This window comes from Hibiscus syriacus, unplaced genomic scaffold (genome assembly GCF_006381635.1).
Source record: "Hibiscus syriacus cultivar Baekdansim isolate YM2019G1 unplaced genomic scaffold, ASM638163v2 tig00111208_pilon, whole genome shotgun sequence".
NCBI classification, from domain to species: domain Eukaryota; kingdom Viridiplantae; phylum Streptophyta; class Magnoliopsida; order Malvales; family Malvaceae; genus Hibiscus; species Hibiscus syriacus.
The window spans coordinates 1,451,830-1,463,453 of record NW_024063020.1 but is presented as its reverse complement, the minus strand read 5'-3'; the positions used below and the strand labels follow the sequence as shown (position 1 = coordinate 1,463,453).

General features: G+C 33.6%; 1 pseudogene; it reads right to left on the bottom strand.

Moving 5' to 3' along the window:
- Window positions 1-2,365: 2,365 nt before the first annotated feature.
- Window positions 2,366-8,898, bottom strand: LOC120155868 (annotated as a pseudogene).
- Window positions 8,899-11,624: the final 2,726 nt, after the last annotated feature.

Genomic DNA, 11,624 nt, shown 5'->3' with positions numbered 1-11,624 from the left:
TTTAGTAGTCACTAGACTTACTATAGTAGTTCGTCCGGCTGCTCTTGCTGAAATCATTACTCTTCATTCTCTTGTGCTCTAGCAATTGCGCTCCCTAGACCACTACTATGTAGTTAGGTAGGGACAATCAATTTGTAGTGACGAGAATTTGATATGGACTCAAGCAATAACGGATCTAGAAATGTTTTTAGGGATGAGTACATATGGACTAGTAACACAATTTTTGAACGGGTGAGTACAATTAAATTTCAGAACATACATAAATAAAATTTTAGGTTTTAGGTAGACATCATCAATAAAAAAAAAGATTTTAGATTTTAGAATAAACAAATATTACGTGAAGTATATTACGAACTACGTTTTGAAAGTCTTAGACGAAAATAAATCTATTTTTAAAATTTTAAAAGTTAGACTTTTATACACGAGAGAGGAGGATAAAAGGGGAAGCTGGGAGAGAGAAAGGAGACAATGTTTTTTTTTAATAATATTTTTATTTTTAAAAAAATAAATTTTAAAATTGGATCTATGTACTGAAAAAGAAATTATATAATATATAATTCCGTTTCTGAAATTCAAAAAACCTGAACATCCTAATATGAATAATAAATACTCCCCAAGTAGGGCAACTAATACTCCATAAATGGATGCACGTGGTTGACTTGGATACAAATAAGGAATTCCAGTGGACTTCTGGAAAACTAGTGTCCATTATTTACATTTGTTCGCACGAATAAAACGATTTTAATAGTAAAAAGATAATTATTACTTTTTAAAGTTTCAATTTCGAGTGTTATAAATGTAAGAAGTTTAAACGCTTAATACTTTATATTTACCTAAGATTAATTAAAAAAATCTTAAATTTAACAAAAAAAATCCAAAAATCATCGATTTGAATTTGGGAGCTTTGAATATTAGGCATCAAATAAAATGCACATTCCATTGTTTATGTATATCCAGATAGGGGTGAGCAAAATTCGACTCGACTCGAAAAATCGATTTTTCGATTCAAATCGATTTTTCGATTCGACTCGATTGACTTCGAGTCGTAATTTCATAAAGTCAACTTGGTTGACTTCGAGTCGTAATTTCATAAATTCTACTTGACTTGAAAAAATTTCAAGCTCAAATCGAGTTGTAAAATACAACTCAAATAACTCAAAATTTTAGTAATTAGTATATTGATTTTCAAGTTGGAGTTTAAGTGAAATCCCTCGACTTTGTATGATATACGTAAATCACATATTAAAAAAATATGAAAAGTATGTATCTTATATCAGTGGTGGACCCAGAAATTTAAGAATGTGGTCCAAAATTTTAATTTTCTTTTCTTAAAAATAATGGGTATACAAAAATTATAATTTTTTTCTTTTTTTTTCTTAATACATTAAGCTAAATTTAACCACTTTTCTAAAATAATGGGATGCACTTTATGAGGGCTTAGTGCATCCGCCACTCGTATATGGTTATAAAATACAATTTAAATTAGAATCATATAATGTTGTAATATTATAAATATTTACAATTAATTTTATATATAAACTCAAAAATTCGACTCGAATTTAATTTTATAAACTCGACTCGACTAAAAAACTTTCAAATTAACTCCAAATTATAAAATAAAACTCGTCAGCTCGAATAGCTTAAAATTTTTTAACTTAAACTCCATCGAATGCTGACCCCTTATATCCAACCAACCCTATCAACTACAATAATTAAGTGAAGCTAATCAAATATGATACTTAAACTCGTCCTATTTAGTTAAAAAAGTTACGGTTTTTTAAGTTGAACGATAACTAGGATATGATAGTCGTTTGAAATTATGAGATCGAATTTTATCATATAACAGTCTACATATTAACATTCAGCCTAGAGAATCATCCATTTTTTAGGGAAAAAATACGAGTTTAGAACATAATGAATAGACAAATGACCATTTTGTAACTTTTAATAGTCGATAGACTCAACAAAACAACAATATATAATTAGAGAATCATTTTATAATTTTTAATAGTCGAAAGATTTGATAAAACAATATCTTATAGTTGGGAGACTGTGTACTTTGCCCTAACAAAATTTATCTGAATAAACTTAACCTTTATTATTTGAGCCAAGACCATAATCAAATTAATATGCATAAACTAGATTCATAATTTACGTACAATACAAGGACTAATAAATGAATTTAACCAAAGATTAGTAGAGTCTACTTTCAACGGGTTGATTGTCCAAATTACTTCTCAAAAGATGGAAAGAACTTTAAGTGTAACCCTGCCAGAGTCAAATTCAAAAGAGAAGTGGGGCAGGAAATGTTGAAATTAGAATTCAAAGGGATGGAGAAGTGGGACAGGGGGGTCTTATATATACTGCAATACACCATATCTGTGGAGGAGAAAACTAAGTGCAACAAAATAAATTATAGATGGGGCAGTCAAAATATGTAAAAAAAAAAAAAAAGAGGGGGAGGGGGTTTCCATGCTCCTTATAGCCTAATCAGTGGCACAAAATGAGAGCAGAAACTATTCATTACACTTGAGCCGTGGGTGAGAAAGCTCCTTGCGATCTGGGGGCAGTTTGCCCAGAAATCGATGCTTTGTCTGATACATGAACGTTGTATCGCTCGTATACCTTCTCCCGGTTTTCCAACCACCAAGTTTCTGCTTGGTGCTCTCCAAATCTTCTCCGGCTGCATATATGAACATTTCTCAACATCCCACATCCATAAAATGATTTAAGATGACTGAGGTAAAACCTAATGTTAAATCAACAAATCACTAGTTTTCACTTCATCTCTTCTTTTTGATTTCTTTAATTTTTCTGTTGTTAATGTTGTATTTAGACAAAACAAGTGTTGATAAAAGAAAAACCTAGAAAATGTACCTGAAGCGCACTCGTTTGAGATCCCTAGTTCCATCCCGCAGCGCTATAATAGTTATGTAGACTCCAGGCTCATACTGTTCAATCCACTCAGCCTCCACTTGATTGCCATTAGTAACCAATGCAGAAGTTCTAGATTTCATTCCATTTTCGCCATCTCCAAAAGAACCAGATTCCCTTTCATCGACAGCTGCTGCCACACTACCATTACCTCCCAGTAAACCCCCGCTACCATTGAGCAGTCTTGCCACAGAATGTTCATCTCCACCATTGACTCCAGTTGGTTCCCTATGTAATTGGCCAGGGATCTTGGTGCCACCGATTGCGCTAGAATCAAGTGCAGTAGGGGAAGGAAGGAAAGAGCCACCAATTGAATCAGATCTTAAAAGTCCTTCTCCATTTGCATCTGGATAGTGAACACTATTGGCCTCCAAGCCATTTGGCAAGTATACTGCTTTGATGTTCTCTGTGTCATAAACTCCGGGTGGCAACCTTTCAGCCGTATCCTTAAGCTGAGAAGCAGTATAGAAACAAATTGCAATAAGAATTACGATAGGCAAATTGGCAAGGCAAGAAATAGGCTAGGATCGCAAAGTGACACCAAGTCTCATAATGAGGATGCAAAGAATTTTATAATCACTAAAATAAAAAGTTCAACACGTAAGAAAACAAAAAGAGTCAATAAATTGTTTTGAGAAGCTAAACTTGTTGGAAAACCATTATGCTTATCAAGATGATGTTAGCATTGCTTTGTAAGTTAATAAGAACAGATTTCCTTAAAAGAGAGTTCAAGTAAACAATAGCGAGAACAATAACGCCGAAGATAACCTGAGCTGTTGGTGACTTTATAACTTCTTTCGCAGCTCTAGATTTTGCCGACTCCTCTGCAGCCAGTGGCATAGCTTCCTGAGTTTTCTTTGTTGATTTTTTAATCTCCATTTCCTGGAGATCACACTTCTTTCTTAGGGTCTCAACCTGGAATAGATCCACAATCATCAGATTTGCATGGATTCATTAACCACAAGGCCCATCCACAGAATACAATATTGAAAGCACCAGTAACGGCATTCCTACCTGTGAGCGCAACTTAAGCACTTCTTGGTTCAAAAGTTCATTTGTTTTTTTCAAACTATCAGCTATGCTTTTGGAGAATGAAAGTTCAGATGTTGTAGGAACTGGGGTCGCAGAACGAGGAGGGCTAGGTCTCCTTGAAAAAGGTGAAACAGATCTGGAACTTACTCCAGATCCTGTAAGAATCGGTTTAGGCAGTGTCCTTCGCGAATCTGCAGCATTAAACAAAACAACGTCTTTCAACTGTAACAAAGAAGGTGCTTGAGTGGATCGAACCAAGGAGAATGTTTCGGATTTTTTTCCTTGTTTGGCTGCTTTGCTATCTAACTGCTTAATCAAGTCCATGTTAGAAGGAGTTGCAGCTTTGGATAATCTTATTTCAGCCTTATCCAACCGGTCCTTGTTCTCTCCAGAAAGGCGAGGTCCGGAATTCTTCCTGCTATTACTACCTTCTGAAACCTTGTTCAGCTTGGTAAAACAGGAATCACAAACACGATAAGGTTTCCCAGGATTAGGAGCCAAAGCTGCTCCTGGTGCTTTTTAGAACTGCAGGAATGGCAATGCACGAGTCCGCAGTTGAAGCAATTATGCCTTTTTCTGGTGAATCCAAAAGCCTGTCTGCAAGCTGAGCATTGAGATTGCTCAGCACCAGATACCCATTTATGGAGGCATATTGCAGCACTGTAGTTTGAACCACAAGCAATAAATTTCACATGTCTATCCTTCAAACCTTCGACCAGGGTAGGAGTTTTTCGATCTTCGACATCTCCATGGCCCAACCTACCATTAGCTCCTTTTCCCATGTATAGACTTCGTTCCTGGATGTTAAAACTGCTACATGATATGCACCACAGGCAATTTCTTCAGCACATTCCCCTGAAAGCTTGTCTTCTACCAAAGATGGTATTTTCCCATCAGCATAGGGATTCCCAAGTTGACCATACACAGTACTCCCCATTGTAAAAACATGTCCTGATGTGGTCAAACCAACTGTTAAGCTATGCCCACAAGCAACTTTGTGAAAATTGTAATCAATTAGTGCAGGCACGCATGTGGGCTTAAGCCGAGGTTCCTTGTCTCCATGTCCAAGCCGATTTTTGTCCCCATCCCCCCACGTGAATAATTTTCCTGACAAAACACTAGCACTAGACTGGGAGACAATAACCTCAACAACGGCAGCAGTATGCCACACTCCACATGCCACAGACATTGTTCTCAATCCTGACAAGACTCTACTTCTCTTGGATATGGAACACTTTCTCTGTCACCATGACCCAAGACACCAAATGTACCATCCCCGAAGTAAACAGCTGTCCTATTGATGTTATCAAAGCTGTATGCCATGGACCACAAGTTACTGAAGCAACTTGAAGTCCCTCGAGAGGACCTGAAATTCTCTTAGGTATCCAATGGCTGATATCGGTGCCATGACCAAGAAGCCCAGCATTGTGAGTTCCATCTCCCCATGTATAAGTTCCCCAGCCATTGTAACAGCACAAGTATGAAATTCACCACAGGCAACAAATCAACACTAGTGACAGCCAGTGATTCAACAAGGCTGGGTTGAATAACATCCTTCCCAACACCATGGCCAAGTCGTCCACCAGATTCTTCACCCCATGTAAAAACTTCACCTTGCCTTGTAACTAGCATGCTTGACCCCACAGGCTACATGATGTACATCTAAAACTACATTATACTCTAAAGGCTTAGGATGAAGTACATCCGCTCTCATGCTCAAATAATTGGCATTCTTATCAGCTACAACCTTCACAGCATTATCACAGATAACCTCACCCCATATATACACATCCCCTAAAGCATCATAATCATCCGATGCAGAACCATGACTAGAGGTACTTGGGGCACTAGAAACACTAACACGAAAAGCATATGAACTAGATCCTTTTACATCCATATTTGTGCCTTCTGATGCTGCATGTGACATTTCAGAATGAAAAGAATCTCGGGCAGTAACTCTTAGGTGAAGTGTTGGATTAAAACTAACAAAAACTTCAGGGGAGCTAATATCTCGAGTAGCACTAACAGAACTGTCACTTGCACTATTTGATGTCAAATCTCTGCCATCCTGAAACCAGCCGGATAAACATTTATGGTAAACACAATTGATTAACTGAAACTATAACAGTAATAAATTAAAAAGAAAAACACTAAGCACAAATTTTTACACCTATAAATGAAAGAATTTCCATAACTAAAGGAATAAACCAGTGAAACCTTAAATACAAAGTTAACCACCTATATTTGTCAAACAACCAAGTAATGGTGTCTACATAATTGTTCATCAAGAGCTGAAAAGATAGTTTTGGTCTTGATTCATGAGAACCAATAATTCAAGGGCAAAACTTTGTCACATTTTGAACATGTACAAACAGGAGTCATTATATAAAGCAATTCATGAAACAGAAAAAATACAAAAACGACTGGTGGAAACAAGTCAAATGGAGATGAAATTACATCGAGGTAAAGGCCTCCATCATTCCAGCCATCAATTTTGGAGCGTCCACCCTGACCAGAGGATATTAATGCTTTGAGGCCTGCAATCCACACCTCTGCCTCAACTTTGTCCTTGCAAATCTAGAAGCCAACCAACATCAAATCAAAAGCAGACACGCATAAGAGGATAAAATATCAATAATAGTTGATCATCTATCTACAAACAGAATATCAAAGTCCCATTACAAACCAGATCAAGTGACCTTTTCCCGTTGTTGTATATAAGAGAAAAGGATAAATAATCTTTCTCAGGCCGGAGATATCGCTGGAAAACAGCCTGATAGAGCATTAACAACAAATTTTAGTATAAATTCAAAAGAAAAATGCATAACAGAAAAAAAAACTAGATTGTGTGATAAAAAGAGTTAAAATTAGAGAATCTACATATATACTAATACTAAAGTCCCTGACTGAGTTGGTATCCTGATTTAATCAGACACCAACACAAATCAAGAACACTATATAAATACTTAATTAATACGAGAGCATCAAGTTCATTTCAGCACTTTGATATTTCAAAGAAAAACTACCCCCTTCTCCTTCACAAACTACAAACTTATTTCTTTTTCTTTTTCTTTTTCTAAAAGATTTCACATTTTTCGCTTCCACCCAGATAATGGATGTGCACGTTTCTACTAATATAATAAATACATAATGCAAAAGATCTTACAGTTCTTTGCCCGGGAATGATTTTAGAGATTAAAGCTAACTTTAAACTTCTTTCACCACTACCTGAAATCCAGATTAATGATGTTTCATCCTGCAATTTAAACAGAAGAAAACAGGGTAAGTGCAAAAAATTGATACTTACATAAAAATATAATGTTAAAAAAGGGTCTAAAAAAATTATGTAAGAGAGACCATTAAATCATATGAAACTTCAGTAATTCTCTGAGTCAATATACTTGTTACTTCCACATAATGAGAGCTCATGAACTTTAATGCATGATTTTAAGTCCTTCCACTAGTATTTGTGTACATTTCAACTTAAAACCATCTAACGAAAGCATAACAGAGTAGCATTCACACATGAAAAGAATGTAACAGAGGTTCCAAAAGTTGGAACCAAGCTTACATTAGAAAGTCTAAATGGACAAAACTTAGGCTTTCCCTTGCGTCCATATTTCAGAAGCTGGGCACCCTTCTTCAAAGCTATTAATGCCTACATAAGGTAAAAAAGATTAGCCGCAAAAGGATAAAAATTAAAAACATCAAGAAAGTAATTTAATGATCAAGAAACATCAGGCTGTCACTTAAAAACTATAAGCTGGTAAATTTGAAACATCAGGCAGCACAATTAAACATCACTCAATCCGTTCCTGACTAATACATGTTTAAATGTTCAATATTCATAAACATCACCCGATTTTTAGCATATTAGTCAATGTATTTTTTTTGATAGGACATATTAGTCAATGTATCATTTGCACAAGTAAGCATATCGGCTTGGCCATCAAATTTGGAAAACTATTGGGACTGTATGCCTTCAAGTCGATTTTTAAAGTTGCTGCCTAATAAAGCATGAAACTTCCTAATTCATTAACCAAAGTTGTCAACCATTTTTGCTCGGAAATTTCTAATAAGAAAGAAATAACATAAAGATTCAACATTTTCAAACACGGTTCTCCAGGTTCTTCTAAATTTAGATTAAAAAAAAAAGCATTCTTCCAAGCTATGCGAAATCTCCGAAAATCTAGAAAGAACCAAATACTACACTTGGCGAATCCATAAAATAGCAGAAAAATCCAAAATTTCCACCAAATTACCCATCGTTTCTTCCAATGATCAGAAACTTTGAGGGAAAAATCGGAAGCGAAACAAAGTTAACAACGAAATTAAGAAAAAAAATAAGTATAAACAAAATCTTAAAGTTCAAATATAAAACAAAGAAAAGTAAAAGGGAAAAGGGGAAGACCTGGTCGATGTCACGTTGGGCATTACCATAGCTAACAAGATCTGCCATTCCATGTGAGGAAATAACCAAAACGCCACCGCCCTCTACGATCGCTCTCCGGAGCTCCGTTCATCATCTGCAGCTACCACCTCTCCTCCTTTCTCTTCACTTCTCTCCTCTTTCCCTCCGACGCTTACCATCCAAAAAGAAAAAAACACCACTTTTCAACTCTCCATTCCCAAACAGCTAACGAAAAAAAATCCTTTAGCAGATCTAACGCGATCTCCACTCCCTCAACACCAAAATCACAGCATTCACCTCTTCAAAAAATCACCAACGACTGAGTCCGCCCCTCAACTTGGACTGACGGCGCCAAAAACAACTCAATGTTCAATTTAAAGCGGCGCTGCGGCGGCGACCGGCGGTGAGTTCCGATAAAAGAAGAAGTTAACGGTGGGTAAAAAGGAAGGAAATAAAGAGGAAATCGGAAGATGAAAATCTGGGGTTTTGTGTTGTTTTCGGTTTGCTTAATAAAAATAAAATTAAAAAAAGGGTAAAGTATATAAATAGTTCATAACTTTTATAAATATTTTATTTTGGTTACTTAACTTTTGAAACTTACAATAAAATCATCAAACTTTCAGTTTATTTTCATTAATGTCCCTGCCTTTACCTCCGTTAATTTTTTGTTGATGTAGCAGTTAAACTCCCGTCAACTCTCTTCTTTTCCTCCTTCTTCTTCTAAAACTTCTAACCTCTAAAAAATAAAAATCCCGAAAAAAAAAATTAACGGAGTAACTACAGGGACAAAAATGAAAACGAACTGAATGTTTGATAATTGTATTATAAGTTTTAAAAGTTTAGTGACTAAAATGTAATTACCCTAAAAATGTGGGGACTATTTATATACTTTATCCTAAAAAGGGAAGAGTAAAAGAAGAAAAAGTAAGCAGGAGCCGCGAGAGGTTGAAGAAAGAAAATTAAAAGACATTTCCAATGCACATTTGCTTCCTTTTTCCTCTCTCAATATTATTATTTTTAATTAACCTCTTATATAATCATAATTAATTATTTACTATACTTTTATTAATCAAACTTATGAAGCAGAATCACTCTCATTTATTATTCATATATTTTAACATTTTTATAACTAATTTTTTATATTTTGATTATTAGATTAATAGTAAAATATTTGATATTTAAATGTGTTAATAAAATAACTGTCACCTAAAATTTGGTGAACAAATAAGTGCTTAACAAGTAATGATCAAATAAATTATTAAATTTATAAATTGAGTTTTATTTACTAATATAACATTAATCTATAATATAACGTTACAGTTAAATTTATTAAGCAATTTCATTGGCTAAAATAGTGTTATTTTCTATAGAGATCTTAGATTGTCGAACAATTACGTCTACAGAGCGTGTATGTTTATTATCGATTGGCTGATAAAATTTAAAATGGATATTGTCTTATAATAATTTTAGACTAATAAAAAATATGATATTATATATTTTAATGTTTTATTATAATTTTGTTAAACATAACGGTTCAATTTAAATTATAATGAATAAAAAAACATGGTGTCACTTGAAGTTATTATATTTTAAATTATCTTTACAACGTTTAATTTAATCTATCTCATAAAATTAAATAATTAAATAAAATATTTAATATTTTTAAGACATAGTTTGGATGAATAATATAAAATGTTTTGAACCTACCCCATAGAAATTTCTATTTTGAAAGTTTTATGTGTGTGTCAAACAAGGCTATAGGAAGATGTGAATTTATTAAGTGATATTATATTGATGATTAAAAGAGAGTTTTTTTAAGATTTTAAGTTTAAAAAGTTATATTTATAAATTATATATATTATGTTTTAATATAAAAATAATTATTTAAATTATATTTAAAATTAACTTTTGGTGCTTAATTTTTTTTTGTTAAAAATAGTTTATCTATTGTTTTTGTATGTTAGGGGCTGATTGTTTGGCTCTGAATAGAATCATTCAGCGATGAATGCTGAACCGTTCGGCATTCAGCTCGTTTGTTTCGTACATCTGAATGATTCAGTGCTGACTGATTCAGCAAAACAGTGCTGACTGATTCAGCAAAACAGTGCTGAATGATTCAGCATCAAAGTACATTCTGAATGATTCAGAGCTATTATCAAACAGCATATCACATTCAGAGCTAATTCATACAGAGCCTATGAATCATTCATCATTTGAATCATTCAGCGCTTAATCATTCTGAAATAAACAAACATCATCTTACACTTTTAAGAGTATGCTATTAAAAACATGTTAGGTGAATGTGTCATGTTTAGATCCTTTTAAAATATTTTTAAATAATATTTTATTTTTTAAGATAAAAAAATATAAACGTAATATGTATCATTTAACGGTTGACACTTAAAAGTGTAACAGAAAAAATATTAAACACATATTTCTAACAAAGAAATCTTTAAACGCCAAAAATTAATATTGAATATAATTTAAACATTTTTATATTAAACTTATATATTATTAATAATTAAAAAATTATAAACAAATATTTTCTTATAAATTATTCTGAACTAAACAGGGAAAGATATTAGTCACATTTTTTCACTTGAAATAAAAACAGGAAACGTAATGTTTGGAGCCACGTCGTGGGGGGGTTCGGTAATTCAATGTAATGACGCAAGCAAATGACGTACAAGCCCTTACAGCCGTAAATACGTGGCGAGCGAGGAGTGGAAGACGTGTAAATGAAACTTTACGGCAGGAGGAGAACAGATTTTGGTGGGGGCGCGTGAGTGGGTCCGGGATTTGGTGGCGATCTTTTGGGAAAATGAAGTGAACCGAGGAGAATGTAGGACTATGGTGAAACCAGATAACCTGTGGTAGGATCTTTAGGTAGCGTTTGATTTGTTAAAATGTTTATAAAAGAATTAAAATTTAAATTTGAAACTTGTTTAGTTGGTAAAAAATTAAATTTGAATCTAATTTCATATTATGTTTGGTTCATAAACATATCACATGAATTTGATTTCAGTAATGTAAAATTATAAGATTGCCCTTCTTCTTTTTTTTTTTACTTAATTTTAATTTGTTTTATAACTTACATGTAGCAATATATTATAAAAATTTTAAAAATATTAAATTTTTATTTTATTGATTGATTATTCATTTTAATAAATTATAAAAAAAATATACTAATAAATATCATAAGTTAAAATCATCCCAATTAGGGATGGTCATGGGTCGGGTTGGGTCG